This window comes from Gallus gallus, chromosome 6, assembly GCF_016699485.2.
Source record: "Gallus gallus isolate bGalGal1 chromosome 6, bGalGal1.mat.broiler.GRCg7b, whole genome shotgun sequence".
Taxonomy (NCBI): Eukaryota; Metazoa; Chordata; class Aves; order Galliformes; family Phasianidae; genus Gallus; species Gallus gallus.
In genome coordinates, this window is record NC_052537.1 from 9,877,310 (window position 1) to 9,901,073 (window position 23,764).

Consider the following 23,764-nt stretch of genomic DNA (forward strand, 5'->3'; position numbering starts at 1 on the left):
CAATTTTCTTGAAAATGTTAGTCAGCCAGTGCCTGCAGCTCATTCTTTCCCTGCTTTTTCAGCAGATATGCTTCAAGATATGCTTGGAATGAGAAACACTTCTAAGATTCAAGACAAAGTTTCAAGTTCAATGCTGTTTTTGAAGAGGACCAATGCTTAAGCTTTTTGTTTACTACAGGCCTCTCTCACTTCAACTCTGAAATAAATGAATACTGACAGCAAGCTTGAAAAGGAGCTGGACGTAAGTGATGCACACTATAGTCTATTTAAAGCCTCTTCATTTCTGTTCCTTTGAAACTACAAAACCACAAATCTGTTTTTTTTTTTTTTGTTTCTAATTTTTGATGGATTATGTTTCTGGGAATTGCCAAACTGTTTACATTGAGGTTTTTTGTTCGTTTTGAGAAGCTGTATGTGTTTTTTTGTTGTTGTTGTTCTGTTTTCCTTCTCTTGGTAGCATATAAGTTTTTTGTCTTATGTTTGTATTATTAACTTATTGCTTGAGAATGCTATTACTTGAATAGTTCTGGAGAACAAATTACCAATGGAAATACTACATGCTATAAAGTTGTTGTTATATACAGTGTATACTATGATTATATTATATGCTAATATTATTACTAAGCATATAATAGTAAAAGTAATAATAATAATATCATACTATTCCTTTTACAAGATAGTTTTACAATATAGTTCCCCTAAAGCCAGTGAATTCACATCGTTCAGAACTACTAGGACATCCTAAGCAGTCTGAAGGTTCTGAACTAGTAGGCCAGCTCCTGAATGTCATTTTCATGGGAGACCTATTGGAAAACCGCGTGGGGAAAACTGCTGGCAGCTGCTAATGCCTGGGAAATGTGTTATATAATACATGTGACAGAGTTAAAAGAGCCCGAGGAGGGCATTTTGGTAATGATAGAGAAGGAAACTGCCCCTAGGAATACTGAGGAGCTGGAGGTAGGAAGTGCTTCCAGTTTTCAAAATATTTTGTCATAGTTCTGACTGTAATTCTTTTATCAGGAAGAGAGGTGGAGTGGTTGGAAAGGAGTTTGTAGTTTGCCTGCTATTATCAAAAACAACTTGTGTTTTTCTACCTGTACATTCTTTGGAAGCAATTCCTTTGAAGTTATCGTGTATTAAGCATTATATTAGTAATTGCAGTGAATTGTTAGTTTGTAATGCTTTTGAAAACTTTTTTCCCCCTAGTATTATCCCCACTAGTATTGCTTCTACACATACGTACCCGTACTGTGCTGATACAACCTATCTGACTAAAGTGAAATAACGTTTCCTTTGCAGTGTTTAGAGTGCAAGCCTTAATCAGTCTGTATTTCTAAGCCTAACCCTCAAGTTAGGAACAAGCATTTTTTGGTTTATTTGACTATCTTCGTGAGCAACAAGTTTGTTTATTGTGTGACCAGTATTTCTAAATGAGTAACTCTGTACTGGATGTTTTACGGTGCTGTCACCGTGATTAAGGAAGCTGTTAAGAACACAGAAGTGAATTGCTGCTTATGGCATGCTAGCATGCAGCCCTGATCTGTAACAATAACTCCGTTACTGAAATATTGGCGAGAACGCCAATGGCTGTGGTAACCTAAGCATAGTGTAAAAATAGTGAAAGGATAGGTATCTTGAGAAAACTAATGTCTGCATCCTGCTGAGTGTGCTGGTCAAATCACGCTTGTAAGACGCTGGATACTTTTCTATTTTGCATAATCACAGCAGAGAAAACTAATGCTTTACTACTTACGACACATAGTAGTTTTGTATTACACTTCTATGTTGTTTAGTTTTAATAACCTATTAAATTTTACTAGCAGATAGAGTTAAAAAAAAAAAAAAAAAAAAAAAAAAAAAAAGAACTTCAAAGCAAGTTTTCAGAGGTTCATGTGCCCAAAATTTGGGGAAATGATTACCTTGTTCCTAATCTTGTGTGCAGAAGCTCTTGCACAAGGGATAGCGGATAGATTTCCCCCAATTTTAATGCCAGAGTTAACTGAAAACAAACCTTTTACCGGAAAAAAAAAAAAAAATTCAAAATGGAGGGTTTTAATCTGTCTCTGAAGTTGAGTCAAACTCATCTCGATAACCAGCCAAAACCTACAGGATTTCAGCATAATGCAAGCCTCGATGCTACCAGATAACCACCTTGGAAGCCTGCGGTATAAACAGACATTCATTCTGTATTCCGAGAATATGCCGGGTGGTATTTTAAAGTCATATAGCTGTTTTGAACATACTAAAGGTAAAACTGCAAGCTCAAAATTAAAACATTGAGTTATGTGCTATGAATGGACAATGGGTCTATTATTTATCTACGTTTCTAAAGATTACCACACCCTTGGCTATTCAGAACTCGATGAAGTTATTATGAGTGCCTACCGTTGTTGCAAAATGTAGAAGAAAATGGAAAATGGCTCTCCAGGGTACAATGTATTTTTGAGGATGGATTTGAAAACATACACCAAAAGTTAATGAGGAATAAATTGTAACTTCTTTAGTTTAATTGCCAGTGCATCTCGTTTACCTGAGCTACTAAAATTTAAAAAATATAAATAAAAATCAATAAAAAGACAAATTTGACAAAGCATTTTGAAACTTCTGACAGTTTCTTTGTGTCATAAAGTGTTTTTATACTAAGTAAGCCGCATCTTACAAAGACGACCGTGGGAAATGATGTCTGCGCTGTGGTAATCCTGTGTTGGACTTGCTAGATACGATCCGGTTAGGTTGTTAACGCAGAAGGCTCCACAGGCACGCAACCAAAGGGAATAAAGGGATTCTTGAGCTCTCAAGAGAGAGAGAAAAGTTGCATCGTACGGATTCTCAACAGTTTATTTATAGAGTAAACGTAAACCTGATACTAGGCAGTAAACGGGTGTTAAACAGTCCTGAGAAGTGACATTCCTTGTCTTTTTCCGCTCCCTTCTGTTTTCTGATAAACGTACATCGGTGACTCGTAGAGTGCCACAGAAGTGTTCTGCTGAGAGAGCATAAAAGAAAGATTGTACCTCAAAAACTGTATGTTTTTTTGTCTAGACCTTATGAGCAGAACAAGGAATAACGCTACTAAAGCTTCACCTATTGTTTCTAGCAAGTACAGCCACATTTCCCTCAAAGCGGGAAAGTGTAAAAGGCAGAAAAGAAGGCCGTCTAACTTTTTGTTCATTGATATTATGTCAAGGAAAAGCAATTCTTTATGGGTAGAGTTTAACACCACATCCATAATTTGGAAAAGCTATTGGTTTTGAAATCTTTCGCATAAAAATTGGCTTTGGCATGTCAGCTTGTACAGCTGAACCTCACAAATCCTTCCCATCCTTCGACCTGTCAGTTTTCAGAACGTCACAGCTCTAAAATTCTTTGTAAGGTTTTCTTGCAGGGTTTCAATAGGGAATATTAATCTGGTAGTATCAAGAACCTGAGTCTTTCGATCACGTGACTGCCGAGGTACAAAGCGGCTTCAACTAGGGAAACTCCACAGCAGCGGCAAGTCCTCCTGAAGAGCCCAGACAAACAAAAATTTCATGAGTAGACTGACAGTGCTAGTAAAGTACATTCAGGGTTTACGCAACTTTTTCATAGAATCGCAGAATCATAAAATGGCCTGGGATGAAAAGGACCGTAATGATCATTGAGTTTAAATTGCCTCAGCTGTGTGCAGGGTCACCAACTACTAGACCAGGCTGCCCAGAGCCACATCCAGCCTGGACTCAAATGCCTCCAGGGATGGGGCATCCACAACCTCCTCGGGCAACCTGTTCCAGTGCGTCACCACCCTCGGTGTGAAGCACTTCCTCCTAGTATCTAGCCTAAACCTCTCCTGTCTCAGTTTAAAACCATTCCCCCTTGTCCTATCACTATCCCCCCTCATAAGCAGCTGTACCTCCTCCTGTTTCTTTCTTTCCAGTATTGGAAGGCCACAATGAGGTCTCCCCGGAGCCTTCTCTTCTCCAAGCTAAACAAGCCCAGTTCCCTCAACCTTTCCTCATAGGATAGGCGCTCCTGCCCTCTGATCATTTTAGTGGCCCTCCTCCGGACCCACTGCAAGAGCTCCACGTCCTTCCTGTACTGGGGGCACCATGCCTGGACGCAGTACTCCACATGGGGCCTCACAAGAGCCGAGTAGAGAGGGACAATCACCTCCCCCTCCCTGCTGGCCACTCCACTTTTAATGCAGCCCAGAACACAGTTGGCCTTCCGGGCTGCAAGCGCACACTGCTGGCTCATCTCCAGCTTGTTGTTCAGCAGGACCCCCAAGTCGTCCTCTGCAGGACTGCCTTCAAGGGGTTCTTCTTCCAGTTTGTATAAATACCTGGGACTGCTCCGCAAGTGCAGCAACTTGCACTTGGCTTTGTTGAACCTCATTAGGTTCTCATGGGCCCACTTCTCCAGCCTGTCCAGGTCCCTCTGGATGGCTTCCCTTCCTTCCAATGTATTGACCCCACTGCTCAGCTTGGAGTCATCCGCAGAATTGCTGAGGGTGCACTCGATGCCATCGTCTATGTCATTGATGAAGATGCTGAAGAACACCAGGCCGAGGACTGACCCCTAAGGGACACTTCCACCCTGACACAGACCCATTGATCACAACCCTTTGGCTGCATCCAGCTAGCCAATTCCTAATCCACTGAACAGTCCATCCTTCAAATCCATACCTCTCCAATATAGAGTGAAGGATGTGGTGAGGGACTATGTCAAAGGCCTTTTTTTGTTGTTGTTGTTCTATATTGAAATTAAAATTCAAAGTTCAAATTCTTAAAATAAGAGTGTAACAATGACAATCCAACGAGACAGTGACGAAGCATTGGAAAGGAAAATTAGAAAGAATACCTCAGAATTATTCCTCTAGATTTCAGTCTCCCTGGTAAGCTAGTCTGTATTGAGAAAGGCGATTAAAGCCCATCTGATACGTGCACCTATCTCTGCCTGTTCTCTTATTCAAAACTCCAGCCCCCACCTGACGAATGTTTCCCATCGGAACGAACAAAACAATCAAGTTACTATCATGCGCCGAATTTCAAGGGGAGATGAAGGGGGGAATCAAGAAGCTCTATTCTAAACACCGTGTTTATATTGGGCTCATTTTTGTCTCTGTTTTCCCTCCAAACCGGTCAGAGTTTCACACAGTAGAAGTATTTTGTGGAGACATCTTTGTCATCTGTTCATCTGCACTTTATGTTTTGTGTGTGCGTGTTGTTTTTTTTTACAAACACCACACTTTCTGAAGCTGTCTAAAATTTTGTAATGTCACATTATCCCATATTTTGTTAAGCCATCTGATTTTAAAAAAGTAAACGAAGCAACTGTGCTATATCCTTCGCTGAAGCACATCCATTACTATAGAAACAGCGCACAGTGTACAGAAACAATTAAATTCATTCAATTGAATTGCTTGAAATGACTAATTGGCGGAATAGTGAAATGCAAGAATTCACACACTGGTGAAAATTCATAGTCTTGGCTAGAGTCAATATGAGATACAAATAGTTGAATGTTAATGGTTGATACTAAATAAACAATTATCAATGGTTTAAACACTTTTCATCTAAGAGTACCGCTGAACTGTGTATTCTTTTGAACTGCTCTTGGAGTGAGAACACTTAAAGGCACGGCTCGCTCCATTGCAGAACTCCGGATATTTTATCATTCCCATAATCTGTTTCAAGTTACAACTACGGATCAGTGGAAACTGAATATATTGTCTTACGTTGATAAAAAGGATATACTGGGACTGAGTTATCAAAATTAGGATGTCTAAATTTTCTTTCAGTATTTCGTAGAAATTAAAAACAAGACCGGATCGATATACTGCAATTTGGCTCTTTCTCTTCCTTTTGCATTTCATTTCTGTCTCCCAGAGCTATTATTAGCCTTTCAGTACTCTACTTAGATGAGCGCTCAGAGAAAAATCTCTCTAACGTACGGAGTGGAACACAATCTGCCCAATTTCAGTTAGTTACAAACTCCAAAATACAGCTACACAAGCAAAGAAGGGAAATGAAAACATAACTGTTTGTCACGAGCAGACACATTGTTTAAATTCCAATCACAGGGCCAGTTTAGTTAGACAGGGTATTGAACAACGAATGCAGTCTCCCGTTAAGTAACACCGAGGTCAAGTTTAAGGAGCGCTTAGAGCTCATCAGAAATCGCTGCCTGACTACAGTGAAATTCCCCAAAGCAGCTTGACTCAGCTCCCATCTTCTAAGAACGACTGTATCGCCTTACAGTTTCAAGTGTCCGTCTGCTCAATTCCTATGTCATCGATTATGCCAGGCAAAATTAAATTTACAAAAATAACTAATTTCTTGCTTGAGCAAAGAATGGCTTCAAGCTGCGCCAGGGAAGATTCAGGCTGGACGTTAGGAAATACTACTGCTCTGAAAGGGTGGTCAGGCACCGGAATGGGCTGCCCAGAGAGGTGGTGGAGTCATCGACCCTGAAGGTGTACAAAGAGCGTTTGGATGTTGTGGTGAGGGACGCGATTTAGCGAGAACCACTGGTGATGAGCGAACGAATGGTTGGACTGGATGATCCTGTGGGTCTTTTCCAACCTTAGCAATTCTATGAATCTGTGATCCTATGAAATTACTATAAATGATCGATTATTGTATGGGGATGGTAACAAAAATTCTCATAACTAGTCTCACTTGTTTATTTTTAATTAAATTGAAATGCATATGGATTACAAAAAGGATGCTTTTAAGAACGTTAGTTACAGACACAAAATCATATTTCATAAATGCATCTGCTACTTCTTAGGAGGCAGAATCGGCCTCTTGCTTCAGTTCAAGTAGGAACCGATCAGAGCTTTTCTCCTTATCCTTCAAAGAAGTAATGACTGAGCAACAAATCACTCAGAAAAAAATTGAGCAGGTGACGTAAAGCCTGAGGAGCCCATTCTGATTTATTCACTACGGCTCTGGTGGCTTTAAATCACCCGGCGATTTTTAGACACGAAGCGGTTCAAGAGGAATCCACCGGCAACTTCTTCGGGCCTCTCGATCAGATTCTATAGCCCGGGACTTCTTTCTTTTTAGCAGTCGTGTCCGTTCACAGGCAGTAGGTTCTTAAAGCAAGGGACGTGTGTAAATAATTCATTTACAAGCCTAGGAGTTGTACATGCCAGTAACCGGTCGGTGTCATTTACAAATACATCAACTTAATACATCAACTTACAAATATATCAAGTTTAGTGAGAAAAATGATAGGCAAATGTTTTCACAAGCTGCTCCCCAAACTGTTTTTGTACAGGAAGATCTTGATCATCATTTTTCTTAATCTTGCCAAGCCAGAAACATCATGAGAAAGCACTTGTTGCAATTGTTTAGAACAGCGGCCGATAATTGCCAACAAAACATACTATTTGCAACTTGGGTAATCTGCTGTGAAACCGTCTTGTATTTATTATACAGAATTACAGACCTTGTCATGAAAAAGTTTAGTCTAAAGTAGCTTAAAAGTAGCTTTGGGCAATAGCTCTTACAAGCGTTTAACGTCCAGGTTTCCTCCAAGACCATCTCATTCCGTCTCCAGAGTCAGAGGGACTCTTTTCAGCTCATCCTTTGCATACAGCTGATGGTAACTCAAAGTTCAGTTCCTCCCATCTTCTTCCCATCAGGCGATCAGTGACAGACCAGTGACAGGAGGCGTTTTCTGAGAATAAGGATTCTGCTGGGCAGCGAGACGAGCCGTCACCGAACCGCTTCTTCTACCGGAGAACGTCGCAACGCATCGCGTACCCTCGGCAGGATCTCTTGCCTCACTCCGTGCATTCGGATGTCCCTTCTTTTCTCGTCTGATGCCATCCATGGCTGTGAAAAATATATCTGTAACAGCGTGCAATAAAACCATTCACAGTTCTACCATCACTGGAAACAAAAATGAGCATAGTCCAACTGTCAGGATTTTAATTGAAGAACAAAACCACTACATAAAGTGCATTTCATCACTGAAGTCTTTACGGAGTACCCTTGTCCTTAACTGGAGATCACTGAAATCTCACCGAAAGCATTCCCACCGATTGATGTGACACTTGAACGTAACCCTAAGCAACACCGTACAGAACTGTTTGTAAAGCTCCGCTTCAAGTCTCACTGGCTGGCAATTTTCTCATGTGCATCATTAACCCATTTGGGCATTTGTCGCATCACCACTCCCGTATTTCCATTGCCGCCTTCAGTCACGTTTTCTCCGTCAGGCACAAAGTTTTTACAGGTTTAACAAATTATTATTGTTATTGTTGTTGTTGTTGTTGTTATTATTTGACGAGGGGAGAGGGAAAGCAGAGCAGAGACAGCACACATTTTCCGGAGCCCCTGGAAAGTGATAGGGCTGGGGACGTGCTTCGGAAGGGTGTCGTGTGAGATGCAAAGGGATCCGTTTGAATTGGGCACAGTTATTGAACTTATTAATGAATCCCACAGTGAGGTGAGGAGAAGCACATAACAAACTTTAATTGAAAGCGCAGTGTAAGTCCCTGATTCAGATCTAGAGTCCACATGGCTAACTGTCAGAGCCCCCGGCCGGCGCTAACGAGGCAACGACTCTCAGGTGTCGCGGGGCCGCGCCCGCCCGGGCACAGCTGCGTCTCGTCGGGAGCCCGGGGCGGGTCCGCCCCAAAGCCTTTTAAGCTCCGCCGGAGGCCGCCGGGAGCCACGAAAGAGCTGCTGGAGTTCATTCCTCGTGGGAACTGGAGCGGGCTGCGATGCTTCGTCCGGTCCTGGTGCCGCTGGGTGCTGCTTTTCAAGTGAGGGCTTTGGATTCTATGTAACGTTCTCTGTGTGCTGTGTTTTGTTTCAGGCTGCAGTGAGATCTCTCGCGGTGAGGATCAGCCCAACCCGGTGAGCCGGTCCGGTGGTAACGGGACTGCAGAGGCGGCGAGCGCTCGGGGCCATCCGCCCGCAGCCGAGGCCGCCGGGTTCTCGCCGCGCTCCGCGTTCGGGGCCGGCGCGGGGCTACCGCCGGGCTGCCCCGGCTTCTCGGAGCCTTCGTAGCGCCGCCGTCGCGTTTTCGGAGGGGGCTGCCGCTCGGTTCCCCCAGTCCCAGGGCAGCCCGGGGCTTTAGAGCGGGGTCTTCAGTTCCTCCCGCTCTCATCATTGGGAGCGAGCGGGATGGGGTCGTATTTCCCCCCAGTCTCGGTGCTGCTGGGAGTAAGAAGCAACGCAAAGGGCTGCTGAAACAAGTTTTCTCCTATTGCAGGCTGAGCGAAGGCTGCAGCGGAGCCTCTCGTCAGTCCGAACCGGTGAGTGTTTCGGAGTCCCTAGGTAAGTTCGCTCTTCCTGAGGCTCGCGTAGGGCCGCCGCTCGGCTCCCACGTGGCTTTTTAGAAGGGGCCGGTGCGGGGCCGCTGCCGAACCGCTGAGAGCGACCCCGACCCTCCAGAAGGGTTTTGCGGGTGCTTCGGCCTCTCCCGCGTCTAGCGGTGGGGGTGAGCAGGACGGGATTGTATTTCTTCCCCCACCCCCCCTTATTTGTAATTTCAGGAGCGTGATCTCGTTCCCATCGTGGAGATGCAGCGGAATGGCTTGCGTGACTCGAATGCTGTTGTGGATGTTCTGTTCTCTTCAGGAGAGACAGACAGGTGAGAGGTGGCAGAGTCTCACTTCCACTGAGAGAACTGGAATGCATTGAGCTGTGCCTAGGGATGCATGAAGAACCAGGGGAGTGCTGGCGTGCAAGGCTCAGGAGACAGTAAATGTAGGTAATGTCACTGGGGGTGTTGGTTACAGATGAGGAAGCTGATAAGACTTCCTGCACACAGCTAAAAGTAACCTCAAGGTTGCAGGCATTAGTTTTCACAGTAGACTCGAAGCACCCTGCCAGTTGTTGATAAGGCAATGCTGTCAGGTGTATCTCATTCCAGGAGGCTCCTGCAGGTATCAAAGTTTCTGACACAGGTGAAGGAGGAGCCAATGAGGAGAGAAATGCTGGCGGAGCTCTTACTCTGTATTGAGGAAGGACTGACTGGGGATGCGAAGACGGAGGGGACCTGAAGTGCAGCAGCTGTGAGATGGTGGAGTTTGGGATCTCAGTCAGAAGATGCAAACCAATAAGTATGTTTGAAACACTGGACTTTGAGGGAGCAACTTTGTCCTCTTAAAGGATCTGCCTGGAGGTATCTGTTGGGTTGCAGCATCAGAAGGGGTCCTGCTAGCGGTTCTTGACTCATGCATTACTGCCTCTGTGCTCAGTAGGGTGCATGCCTGAGAGTAAGAAATGGAGCAGGAATGGCAGGAGACCTGCAGGAGCAAATGAGGAGGTCACAGATAAACTTGAAGAAGAAAAGGAAGGCTAAGGCCCCCTTAGTATCACCTTTGTGGAGGAAGGTGAAGGCTAACAGGTTTGCAAGTTTTTGCCAACCACAAAATAGAGATGTGGAAAATAGGAATGTGTGGGCCTGCTGTTATTGGGGGGCCCCCCTTTTTAAAATAGGGGATGTGGGAAGGTGGAGGTGCCAGATGCCTCCTCCACTTCAGTGGTCACTGCTGAGAGTGCTCCTTGGGAATATCAGATGGAAGGGTCTTTCTGGAAGAATGATTTCCTCTGGAGTATGGAGGAGCAGGTCAAAGATTTTAGGCATATATTCCTGGGGTCTAGGGATTTGCAGGTATTGATTTTTGCCTATGTGTGCTGAGGGAGCTGGCAGAAGCAGCTGCTAAAGAGCTCTCTTGTATTCTTTATGCTCTTTCCTATAGGCAAGGTGCCCGAGGACTCATGGATAGGCAGCATCACTGCAGCCTTCAGAAAGGGTGAGAAGGAGGGCCTGTGCAACTGTAGGCTGTTCAGGATCACCTCCCTCCCTGGCACTGAAATGGGACAGCTTGTTCTAGATGTCATCTCTAAGGAGCGGTCACGGTGGATTCAGCAAGAGGAAGTGATGATGGACTGACCTGGTAGCTTTCTGTGTTGTTGTGACTGTCTGGTTGGATGAGAGAAGGGCAGTGGATGTTGCGGGGTGGAATATCACTTCTGTCAGTAAGTGTCTAAGTGTGGAGTTGATGGGTGTGGGCTTGTGCAGGCACAGCTGGAAGGTGTGTGGTGGTAGAATGGGGGTAATATTCACAGGCTGGAAGACTGGTGGTTCTATAGAAACAGAAGGAAGATGGGTTTCACTGTGAGGGTGATGGAATAGGCTGTGGGGTCCCCTTCCCTGGGGATTTAAGTTGCACCTGGCTGTTTTTGTGGGTGATATGCTATGTAGGGAGGCTGCATGATCTGTTCACAGGGTGAGCGCCACAGTGGAGCATTGAGGATCAGCCTGAGGAAGGATGTGAGCTGTCTGACCTGCCTACCTGGTGGCCCTTCAAGAATGTGTTTGAGTTCTTCCTGCAGGTTCAGGGTGTGTGTCCTATTGATGTGACTGCAGGGGCTCTGTGGAGTGAGGTGAGCTGTGCTGTCTCAGGGCTGGGACTGGGTGTTGGTGTGTTTTGGTTTTATTCCTGAAGGTGTGTGGCAGGCCCACTGGTGGAGGGAGGAGTGAGCAGTGGTGCTGGAGTTGTTTCAGTCTTCCAGGGCTGTTGTCTTCCCTTGGATTGCGGTGCAGCTGGTGTGCCAGGAGGAAGGTCCCCATCCTGGGTGCTGCAGAACTGTCAGGTAAGCATGGGTTGTTTTGGTGTGTCTTGGGATGAGTTTGTGTTTTTTTTGTTTTGTGTGATGCATGTGGTTTGGGGATATGCCAAGGGGAGGAAGAGCACAGCCCACTGAGTGGGCTGTGCTCTTCCTCCCTGTGGGATGGGGCTGCTGGCTGGGGTTTGCACTATCTCAAGAGATTATTTTTTTTGGGTGGGAGGGTGGGTGCAGGTCAGTAACGGAAATTTTTCTGGCTGGGTTGTGGCAGCCCCTGGGGGGCTGAGTGGGGGGGGCCCTCCTGGGGAGGATGGGGCCCCCCCTGAGTGGGGGTGTGTGGGGGGGGAGCCCCTCTCTGCTGAAGAGGGGCCCCCCCCTGAGTGGGGGTGTGGGGGAGCCCCTCTCTGCTGAAGAGGGGCCCCCCCTGAGTGGGGGTGTGGGGGGGAGCCCCTCTCTGCTGAAGAGGGGGCCCCCCCTGAGTGGGGGTGTGAGGGGGGGAGCCCTCCCTGGTTAAGGAGTCTCTTCCTTGGCTCTAGGAGTAGCTCCTGTGTGGTGACTGCTCTGTGCTGGTGCTTCTGGTCCTGAAGGTGGGAGGAGTGAGGAGGAGCTGGGTTCTGTGTTCCTGCTGAAGGAGAAAATTCATTTCATTTCAAACCTCAGGTAAAGCCTTTTTGAAACAACTTTTGCTCTATGACTTAAGAGGTTGCTTGCTCTGTGTAACAATTCAATGTGCCTGGGGGTGGGGGGGGATTTCCCTCTTAAAGGGGTTTGGATAAGTGGCTGGAGGTGAAATGTACCTGTTGTGTGTCTTGGCCTGTGTCCTTTGTATGGTTTACAGTATCAACAAGCTGAATTGACTGATGTGGTTAGGAAGAAGGGAAGTTGCTGCTCTTCTGACTTTTTTGCCATCTGCCACTTGGGGAAAAATTACTCTCATGGGAAAATAAAAATGGAAATGTTTGTGAAAGTTCCTTTTGTGAGAGGTCTATGATGAGGCTGACTCAGTTATCTATATATAAATGTAGAAAACTATCTCTTTGTGTGGGTAAGGTTTTACTCAGTGTTTAAGAGCATGCCTCCAGCAAAATGTGTTAAACTGAATTGCCAGACAAATGTCTAAATTTAAATAGTGAAAAGCTAGGTCTCTCTTTTTAAGAGAGAGGTCTTTCACTTGATCTTCCCGCTCAAGCAAAACTGCAAAGGAGAATTTTTAGATAGAATTCTGTTCTTCTCATTTCAGTGTTTGCCCCCAAAATACTGGTGACTAACCTTACTTCTGTGGAGCGGAAAGTGGGTGAAGATGCATCCCTTTTGTAGAAGAATGAGTGGCTTGTGATGGCTTTCCGGGAAGACTGTATCTGCTGCAGGTGTGATTGCTCTGCGTTGTGGGGGAGAATTGGGATGCCTAAGAATATCTGCACTGGAGTGGGAATGACTAGGCTTAGCTAACTCAAGTTTTCATGGTGAAGTGGATACCTGTCCATCTCTGACTTTAAAACAACAGTAAATCCTTGCTTACCTCACAAAGATGCGCTGTCTATTTCTGTGCTTGGGCTCTGTTTCCTTGCTGCTGCTGATATTCATCTTGGGGGAACACAGAAAGGGAGAAAAATGACCCCTGAAGCAGTAGACTATTTAGCATTGCATGTTCTGCAAAAGAAAAACAAGTGAGACTTAATAACAAATAGTTTTACAAGTTATCTACTGCAGAAGTACAGTGTGTCAGACTTGCTTTACTCACTGAATGAAATGGTAGAGTACATTGTCAGCGTTTGTATTGTTGCAACTGTATTTCTAGAGAAGCATTTCTTGAGCTCTGTAGAGCTTCCCAGGATCATGGTATGGTGTGCCATCCCAATAGAGTGGCTGTGACTGTCTTTCAAAAGAACTCTGCTTTCCATCTTTTTAAGAAGAGTTCACTGAGAACTGTCTCTGGTTTCTTGGTAGGTAACCTGAGCTACTGCTTCACTGCACAACCCTTTGGATTGAATTGTGGTAAGTTAGCTCCTGTGAAGCTTTGTTCCTGACTGAGACCGAACTCTAACAGTAACTATACAAATACATTGTGATCTGCACAGAGCTTTTTACCAGAAGAAATGGAAGTTCTGCTGGAGTTCTGCCCTGGCAATAAATGTTTCAATGTAGTATATTGCATCTTTATGTGAGAGTCTGTGACCATTAATTGGCTTCATTCTTAGTCAGTTAAGGATCCAGTGCTGCAGCCATTAAAGTGCAACATGTAGATAATTCAGGATAGAAAATAGAGTTCATGGGGTTACATATGATACTACTTTCCTAATGACTTCTCCAGAATATCAGTGAGTTATTAGGTTATTTTACTCACAAGTTCAAGATGATGTTGGCAGGTGATTCATGCTAAACGGAATGGAGTCTTCTTTTCTGACAGGGATGTCTACTTTCCCACAGGGCTGTCTAAAATGTATATTATTCAGATAAGAGGGAATGTTTATGAATATTCAAATATATGAATTCAGTGGAATCTTTGTTTCTAGAATCAGAAAGCATACTGGATCAGAAGGGACTTGCAACTCTGGGAGACTGCCCGGACTTCAACTGCTATGGCTGGGAGCAGCGTCCAAATGCTTTGTGAACTGTCAGCCATGGGGTGTGACTGCTGTCTCAGAGAAGCCTGTTTTGCTATCTCACCCCTCTTTCTGACAAGTTTTTCTTCATCTGCAACCTCTACCTTCTCTGACCTCTACAGCCTCCTTTCAGCTTAAAAAGAGAGGGAATTTGAGCCTTCCTTGGATGCTCCCTGAGAGCTCTTATTTTATATTAGAGGTTGCAGAGCTGCACACTATGCTCACGGTGAGGCTTTACCTCCCTGGAGCAGTGTGGGATGATCCCTTCCTTTGTTCAGCCGGTTGTGCTGGGCCTGAGGTGCCCCAGGGTGTGGTCAGCCTTCTAAATGACCAGGCATGCTGCTGACTTGAATTTAACTTGCTGTCAACTGTGGCACCCAGATTCCTTTCCCTGGGGCAGCTCTCTGACCTCATTCCCCCTGTTCTGTATGGGTAGCTGGGGTTGGCCTGTCTCACATACAGAATCAGGTGCTGGCTACTGACAAAATTCACACAGTTGGTGACTGTAGGGCCTGCTACTGTCTAGAGTTTGCTCTGGAGAGCCTGTTTACCCCTGAGGAGTCCCCAGCTCCTCCTAATTTAGTGTCATCAGCAAAAATACTTAATATGCATTTGACTCCTGTGTCCTGATCATTTATAGAAATACCAAAGGGAACTGCCCCTGCCAAGAAGCCCCTGGAATTTGACTGGAACCCGGTTGCCAGCCTCACATAATCTCATTTAATTCTAACAGAATTAGATTTAGATTTAATTAGATTTAGATCTAAATTTAACAAATACTTGGAGCTGCTTTTGTGTAGGGGACTGAGTCACTGCTTGCTCTTTGTTTGTCTTAAGAGGTATACTTAGGAAGGGCTGTTTTCTGACACAGCATTTAGTTTCTGGATCCCCTTACCTGACAAGAATTTTCCTTACCTACTCAAAGAGATAATACACACTTGGAATTACACCACAGGCAAAGATGTCTTGTTTTTGAACAGAGGGAGTTAATAAATGCATCCCTCTAATAGAGGAATGGAATAAGATCTGTCTTATAGCATTAATAAATTCATAGCTACGGAATAAAGTTGGATATTTTCAACCACTACAATCTAAGTCATTTCACTATTCACATTTTCTGCATAGTAAGATTACTGGGGTGTATCCTACCATTAATAGTCAGAATGACTGACCAAGAAGTACAGATTGCCACAATAAAACCTAAAGCTGCAAGAAACAAACAACAACAACAAAAAAAACCCACAAAAAACAACCCCTCTTCTGTTGGTTTGAAAAGTATTTCCTGGGCACCCACACTCAGAAGAGAGCCCCCCATGGACATAATACTCTTTGTAGTGTCTTTCATGACAAACAGAGGTTTAAATTCTCCTTACGCTCACTTTAACCAGAGTGCCAGACTATACAAGTGAAATCCTTTTTTCTCTTCACTGGTGGAGGAATACCTTTCTCATTTCAATTTTATGATGAATCAAAATGAAAGCAGTAATCCTTAATTCACGTGAGCTTGGCAACAACAAATGGTGTTTGACTGTGAACAGTTTCAAAGTCTGACCTTTGTTCTGTCATTGTTTATACAGATCACCAATCCCTCATTGCATGGCACATGAGGAAGACGCAACTTTTTCCACTTTCTATGCTCACCTGTGGTAATTACATCCGTAGTAGTCTCCCTTCTGCATCAAGTTAGGTTACCAAGCTGAGAAAATACATCCCTCTCCCTCAAACACATACCATGAATGTCAAACTAAGGGGATTTTTTTTATTTGAAAGGAAATAAAAAAACTGTGCAAAGACAATAGGAGGTCTTACCAACTTCCTTACCCAATTTAGCCTTTCTCAGATGTTCGCAGGATCTTAAGTACTCCATGCACCAAAAAAAAAAAACCAACAGTAGAAGGAGGAAAAGTAGCAAAAAAAAAAATTTCCACATTTCATCTTCGTAACAGCACTGGCGCAATGAGAAGATGTCACAAAAAGAAGAATGCTCACCTGTCTCCAAAGATCTAGGCTCACAGAAGAACTCTGCAAGGGAGGGATCTCCTGGAAGAGATCCTTCCTTGGTTGCAGTCAGCTCTTAAATAGGGTCTAAGATGGGGTAGAGCCTGGCTCCACCCCTTCCCTTCCCACAGGTGAATTGCCTTCACCTGTGCTCCCAGGCCTGACCTGGTCACTTTCTTCCAGGTGCTTAATCAGTGGTTCACACCCTGACTTGATAGTTCCCTTACAGTCATGCAAATCTTACCGCTTACAGTATAGGCTATTTAGACTACCAAGGTACACTTGAGAGTGTTTTGACGCCTTGAGAGGTCAGACAGAACTGCTTCCCAGAGGGAGGCAGAATTGCTTATCCTTCTCAAAATGTTTCCCCAGAGATGAGATCCCACCAACTTCGCTAGCCTAGCAAAAACGCACTAGAATGAGACAAATGAATTCCGAGGAAAAAAACTGAACTCACCGATCAGTATTGCTGGGGAAGACGGCTATGGAAACGGATGGGCTGACAGGTTTTTTTCTTATTCTGTTTTTAACAGTAGTCTGATACAGTAAGATCATCAGACATAGGAGCATGTGCCTGAATTCATGGTCTGACTCACTGAACCCTTTTCCTCAGTTATCTACAGTGAGCTGGAGGTCAAGTCTGAGGTTTCACTTAGAAAAGCTGCAGGAAGAACTTGCTCGGTTCCCACACAGGACAATCATCTACCTTGTAAAGGAAGCCTAATTGCTGTATCCTCAGGAACTAACCGGTTTCCAACCCATCTGATCTCTGGATGGGAGTTTGCAATGGCAGTAGTCCAACTCGGAATATTCTACTTATTCTTCTAAGAAAAAAGAAAAAAAAAAACCCTGGGAAAACTCCCTTTTATGCAGCTGAAATCGTTAACACCACAGTGCATTCTGTACTGGAGAAGTGTCATTTTAATTTACTCCACACAGGATTCACACCACTAAGATGGCCCACCCGCAGAAGCAGACAAGAATTTCAGGAAATATAGATATTCTCAAATGCTGAGTTAGAAAAGAGCATAAAATGAATTCCTTAGGGATGCCTTTCTGAGAGCATGAGAGCCCTCCTGGCCCCAGAAGTAGAAACCGAGCTCAGAAGGGGGAAAATCGGCACATGATGGAGTGATGGCCTGTCTTGGAATTGGTGCTCTTCAACATTGTATTCAATGACCTGAATAGAGGGACTGAATACACTCTTTACACATTTGCTGATGGCACTGAGCAGAGTGCTGGGGTTTATACAGTAGAAGGGAGGGGTACCATCCGAAGGGATGTAGACAAACCTCAAAAGCAAGCCTGAATGAACCTAACGAGGTTCAATGCAGCCGAGCATCGCTCTTGGACCAGGGCCTTCCTAGATAAAATAAAAAAACAACAAAAAAGCCTCATTGAGGTGAGCCCCGTGGAAAAGGATTTAAGGGTTCTGGAGGACTAGAAGCACAATGGGAGCCAACATTGTGCACTTGGAACCCTGAAAGCCAATGGTAACATAGGCTGCATCGAGAGAAGCCCAGCCGTCAGGAAGAGGGAAGCGATAGTCCCCTCTGCTCTGCCCTCACAAAGTGCCAGCTGGAGTTCTGTGCCCAGGCCTGAGGTCCTTGGCACAAGAAATAATGTGGACCTGCTGGAGTGGGTCCATACGAAGGCCACAGAGATGAGCGAAGGGCTGCAGCACCTCTCCTATCAAGAAAAGCTAATGGAATGGAGTTTGTTTATCTCAGAGAACAAAAGGCCTCATTGCAAGCTTCTAGCACGTGAAGGGAGACTATAAACAAGAGAGGAACCAGCTTTTCATGTGGTCTGTGTGATGCTACAACGTGATGGAAAGTACAGCAACAATAGCAGAGTGACAAAGTCCTAGACTGCAGCACATGAGGATAAGCCCAAACACAAGAGCTACTGCAGATGCAAAAAAAAAACAAACAAAAGGAACTGCTTACCTACTCACAGCCTCCAGGAGAACAGGATCTCCAGCAAGATGCCCTCACCATCACTGACAACACTTAAATGAGAACTGGGAAGGGGTGGATCCTGGCTCCACCCCTTCCGGTCACTCAGTTGCATTGCGTGCACCTGAGCTCTCCTGGCTTGGGCCCGCCTTCCCGCCAGGTGCTCAATCACTGGTTCCAGCTGTGACTTAGCATTTCTGCTACAGCCTGATAGTGACAGGAGAAAGCAGAATAGCTTTAAATACAAGAGGGGAGATTTAGGTTAGATGGTATGAGGCAGGAATTTTTTACTCGGGGTGGTGAGGCCTTGGCACTGGATGCCTGGAGAAGTCATGACGATCCTGTGTCCGGAAGTGTTCCAGGCCGGGTTGGATGGGGCTCTGAGCATCCTGATCGAGTGGGTGGCGGCCCTGCCCGTGGCAGAGGTGTTTGAACTAGATGGTCTTTAAGGTCCTTTACCACCTGAGCCACCCCATGATAGAAATGGATCAACTGAAGCTGAACCAATTTTTTTTTTTTTTTTTTTTTTTTACCATTCACAATGTATGTTGCATAGAGCTACAACACTGTAAGCCGTTCCTAAGTTAAGAGCAGGGTGCTGACGTGGTTTTTTGTTGGGTTTGCTTTGGATAATTTTTTTTCCGCTTCATAAAAGTATTCGTTGTACAAGCAATGTGTCTGTTTGTCTGGCAATTTTCAAGACCCTGGCAAAGCTAGATGTTCAAGTTTGTCAATGATCACATCGCTGAATTCATGTACAATTTATTAACTTTTTCTAACTAATGTTGTAACAAACAAGCAATAAAATACAGACCACAAACTCACCTTGAAGTATACTACCACAATTGGTAGCACTATGTGTATTCAAACAAACAAACAAAAAAAAAAATCCACAAAAACAAACTTACAAAATAGATCACCTTCTCTGTTGTCAAGGTAAGCCTACACAGGGTACTCGATCACATAGGTCGCACAACCGATGCACAACAGAAAGTTATCGGTTATCGTGGAAGTCATATTCTCTGGTTTCCTTGTGAAATAGGTTCTAGCTTAATTGGAAGTGAATAAGTGTTCACAGCTACTGAATGCTTACTGTCTTCTTGATGTATTCTCTTATGCAAATTGATTCTCACGGCGATGGGAAATAATGGTTTCTCATTTCTAGGCTGTAATCTTTGTACAACTTCAGTCAAACTCAAAATATTATTCTAAACTAAGTTAGAAGAATTAAGGGCTACCTATATAACTGCTACCTATTTCTTACTCTAGCAGAGACGGATAACAAAAGTGTGGTTCCGTTTTGTCTGGAAGTACCTAGAAGTGAACTGGCTTCAATCGCGACTAGAGCAAAGCTCAAAGCTATATTTGATTGCTCTATTTCTTTCCAGTGAAGCGGCTGAGTGCCTGTGAATGTTTTCTGATGCTGCGGTGAGTTGCCTGCTCCCAACTGGCCATTCTCTCGGTGCCCCTCTCCATTGGGAACTGAAGCTAGAAGTCTCTGAGCAACAAAAGAATGAGGAGATTGCTTACCAGTCACCTGAGAGGCCTCGGAGAAAAATTTCATGAAAATTGGGGCTGTCGGGTAGTACTGTCCATCTCTGATTGACTTGTGTCACATCTCTATAGTTACCCGTCCTTTGAAGGGCTCCTTACAGATGCCTGAAAGTCATCTTAGATTTTGGTTTCAGTTTATTCTCGCAGAATAATCACACATACTAACTACATATTTTTAGTGTTAAAAGCTATTCTAAAAATGGAATCTGTGTAAAAATAGCTTCAATATCGTGTATTGTAAACCTATAAAGGAAACACTAACAGCAGCGTTATCTCTTTTAGTCTACATAAATAATTCCTGTAATGATTATCATCTGCCAATAGAATAAATTTATGTTGCAGTTAAACCATCTTACACAGAATATACTTATTCCACAGAATGTGTGCTGAAAGAAGCTACAAAAAAAGAAATGATTTCTTTGTAAAATCTGAAGAAATAAATGCATTTAGTACCACAGGAAACAAGCCCACCAAAGGCACTTAGAAGTTTACTTCTGGGTGTGTTTATGAAATTATATTCCATAGATGTGTTTTTCATTGAAACAAAAAGATGAAAAATTATACATCACTGCCCTGAATTACTCTATTTCATAATCTTGTTTGGCTCCTATCTGGTTTTCACGTAGGCCCTGCCTGTGAAGACAAGGCGTATTTTCATTTCAGAAGCACGGATCGAAACTAGTAATGCACAAAGCAGGAAAATTCAAAGTAGAGGACTGCAGGAGACAGTTTTCTATGTTAAGGACTGCCCTGTGTTAATCGGTGCAGTTGGCTCTGGCCCAACAAAGGAGTTGCATAAATGAACGGAAAACAATTGGCTAGGTTTTTTTTTTTTTTTTTTTTTGGATAACACAGCACTCTTAAGGATTGTTACAGCCAAAACTATTAAACAGAGTTAGTAATGCACCATGGTGTTCAACTCCACAGCTAAGCGAAAGCAGGTCTAAAAAGTCTCTTGTGGTTGAAGTTGCCTCTGGCTCAAAGCATACAGTCCACGCAAAACTGACATGTCAGAATGTCGGTTACCAATCACATCAAAAATTCGACTGATCTTCTGTTCTTTTACGTTTAAATACAAATCATTCACTCGAGGACAAATATAACCTTGTAGGTAAAATAAACTTTGAGAGACAGCACTCGTTAGAGTCCATTGCATTCTTACCGTCTTTTAAAAGGCGATATCTACAATTAGCCTACCAAACAACTAACGCACAGAAAGGCTTCCGAAGATAAAACTCCAAAAGCCCACACTGAAACAGACTGTAGGCATTAGAAAAATGAAAGAGTGAATCTGTTAAAAGCTTGTCAAAGTTCTCGCAAGCACGTTTTTTCAATCTATGCAACATTTCGTCATATTTGTTCCTCCACTTTCATTATGTCACAACACAAGCTTCAGATAGAGAAGTATAACCCCCTGTGACAACGTGAAAATCACCCAGGTGAAGATGGAATAGATGACATTACAACTGTTGTACGTTTTGTGTTATTTCCTGTGTGTACCACTCAGATGATACGCGACACTGAAATAGCATGCTTCCATCAATTTGACAAACCTACCTTTCTCTAAAGTATGTTGCCTGTATGCTGAGAGGGCTATTAAGTCTCTTCAGCAGCTCACTAAGTAATCATGAAGTAAGGGGAGGGAAACAGACAAAGCAATTATGTCATGTATGAACATCTGAGAAAATATCTCAAAAATTGAAAATTGATACCCCCCTAAACAACCAAAACAAAACACTGATACCCTAACCCTAATTCGGAGCAAGACAAAATCTGTTCCTTTATATTTTGAGTGACATTAAAGACAACTTTCCTGCACGCTCACCCATAGCAGGGTGCATTTGAATCAATGTAAAACATGTATACATTTAATAACATAATTATTTCCTCAAGAGTTTCTTCTAGAATCCAGACTCTAAATGAAGCTTTGGGTCCCTCCTATTGTCCTGCCATAAGCCATAATGTCATCTTTTAACCTCATAATTTTCAATTACATCAAAACTTCTAATAGAGGAATTGGAAATTCATATTGCCCTTGAATAACTATTAGAAGATAGTTCCTGGGAAACGTAGAAGCTATCTAAACTCTCCGATGCTGTGGGATATATGTCCCTGTGCAGATCTCCAACTGGAAGTGTATTCTAGCTTCCAGGCTTTTGTGGCAATCAGTACCTAAGTGGCCGCTTAACAGGCAGAAGACCTAATATTAACATAAGGGAAAGGGCAGTGGCAGCAGCTGACTTGCAGGGAAGCGTGCAAGACAAATATCTTGAATACTTTCTAGATTTATCCAGGGCCAGTTGTTATCTGATACACTTTTCTAATTGAGAGAGCCATTTCTCTGTTGGAAATACCTCAGAGAAAGCTGGCAATACATTAAGAGATTATTCCTAAGGAAATGAGAAGGAATAAGATACCTTTATTTGAAAAAAAATGAAAATTAAGTGAAGAATCAGAATTCCAATTTTTAAATGTCCTTACACCACTACACACAGTCATTATGTAATATATATATATAGGTATGCAAGTGAAGGCCAGCAACTCATCTTACAATTTTGCTCAAAACAAGATAAAGGAGACCCTCGAGAATCACCAGCGAGCTCCAATTTTTGGCTGATGTGCTGACATCACGGACACAAAAGTAGCTCACACACAGTGTATGAAACATCTGACTTCCATTTACTAAAGCCCTTCTGTTGTGTTGATACTTAGCTTATTACCTACAGCACACACAGGAACGCTAGGACAGTTTGGCCTTTATTGTTTTTATTAATGCTACTTTGGTTCCATAGATACCAAAGGATGCCAGTCATCATTTGTAACCATCTGATAGAGAAAATTTACTTTACAATACATAGAAAACAATATATTAATGTGTAATGTAACATTACACATTTATATCCCAGTTTCAATGGGAAAACAATACACTTTCAAACTATACTTTGTGAAGCCATTATTAGAGATAAAACTGCCTTTCTGAGCATGCCTATCATCTCTTTCCATTATATTAATTCTATGTTCTACAGTACAATGCAAAAAGAAATCCTCTCTGTGGAAAATCTATCATAACATTTTGAAAGGGCTCCGATGCCTTTTTAGGCCACAGCTTTTGCCAATTGCACAAATTCAAAGCCCATTTTTCAGTTACAGACTGTGCTTTCAGCCTGATGAAAATGACACGTGTGGGGACACTGGAAATGACAGAAAGCAATATCACACAAGAAAGTGGAAAGAAATGTTTATTTTCTGAGTTTTTATTTTCTGAGTTCTTGCACCGCTTGACAAAATAAAATCTTAATTCATGTAAGAAAGCAGAAAGTTCAGTAATAGCACCTTTAAACAATTTAGTGTTGATTACTTGATGATGAGAAAGGAGAAAAATAATTCAACGAAAGCATATGAAACTGAGGATTCAGAAGAGAAGAGTAAGGGATGTTTCATGTTGCACTGAAAACCATTTAGAACTTTGCGTGATTCTGCAAAGATTTCCTTACATTATTCATCTGCTTTCCTCAAGCCATTCAATCAACTCCCACAAGTGAACACAAGTAAATAATTGCACTTAAATTCACACATGCACGTCAGCACTCCAACGATGATCTTGCACACAGAGCATTGCATCCAGCTGAGATGCACTGAGACTGGAAAAATCTGAAAGAGATAAAATTCAGTCAGAAATTATCTTTCCGTTTATCACTGTACAAATTCAGTTACTTATCCATAAACTTAACATTATAAATAACCAAAGCCCCATCAGAATGCACAACACTAGGAAATTATTCAGATTACTAATTTATACTGTATTGTAGTCTGTTGGGCATTTCAATTGGCAATTTTTATAAATCTGTCTAGACTTCTCAGCTTTTCCTTTTTCTCCCTTTATGAAATTTTGTATTTGTTTCCTCAGTTCACTTCTCTGTGGCCCGTCCACATTTACCTCCTTTCAATAACTTAATTCCCACCTTCATGAGTGAAGCACCATTATGCTTCTTGTTAGGAGGAGCCTGTTTTAACTTCACGCTTCGTTACAGATTCATGGAATGGCTTCTGAAATTCTTAAAGAAGAGACTCACTCGAA

The 23,764-nt window shown here is 43.2% G+C and overlaps 1 non-coding gene across 29 annotated transcripts in view; it reads left to right on the forward strand.

Annotated features, from left to right (window-relative positions):
• The window catches only part of LOC100857497, a 29,865-nt gene extending 9,046 nt beyond the window's left edge, over positions 1 to 20,819 (forward strand). For 5 of the 29 annotated variants that reach the window (XR_006939656.1, XR_006939657.1, XR_006939659.1 and 2 more), the window contains 10 exons: positions 66 to 241; positions 7,628 to 8,223; positions 8,809 to 8,849; positions 9,208 to 9,250; positions 9,491 to 10,347; positions 10,703 to 11,600; positions 12,110 to 12,233; positions 12,814 to 12,940; positions 13,521 to 13,568; positions 14,087 to 15,260. This is a non-coding gene — a transcript (protein FAM13A-like). Of the gene's footprint in view, positions 1 to 62; positions 242 to 7,627; positions 8,224 to 8,663; positions 8,756 to 8,808; positions 8,850 to 9,207; positions 10,348 to 10,439; positions 10,615 to 10,702; positions 11,601 to 12,109; positions 12,234 to 12,813; positions 13,569 to 13,651; positions 13,718 to 14,086; positions 15,261 to 19,520 lie in introns of those variants that run through there. The other 24 variants (XR_006939658.1, XR_006939651.1, XR_006939664.1 and 21 more) reach the window with 23 other exon arrangements.
• Positions 20,820 to 23,764: the final 2,945 nt, after the last annotated feature.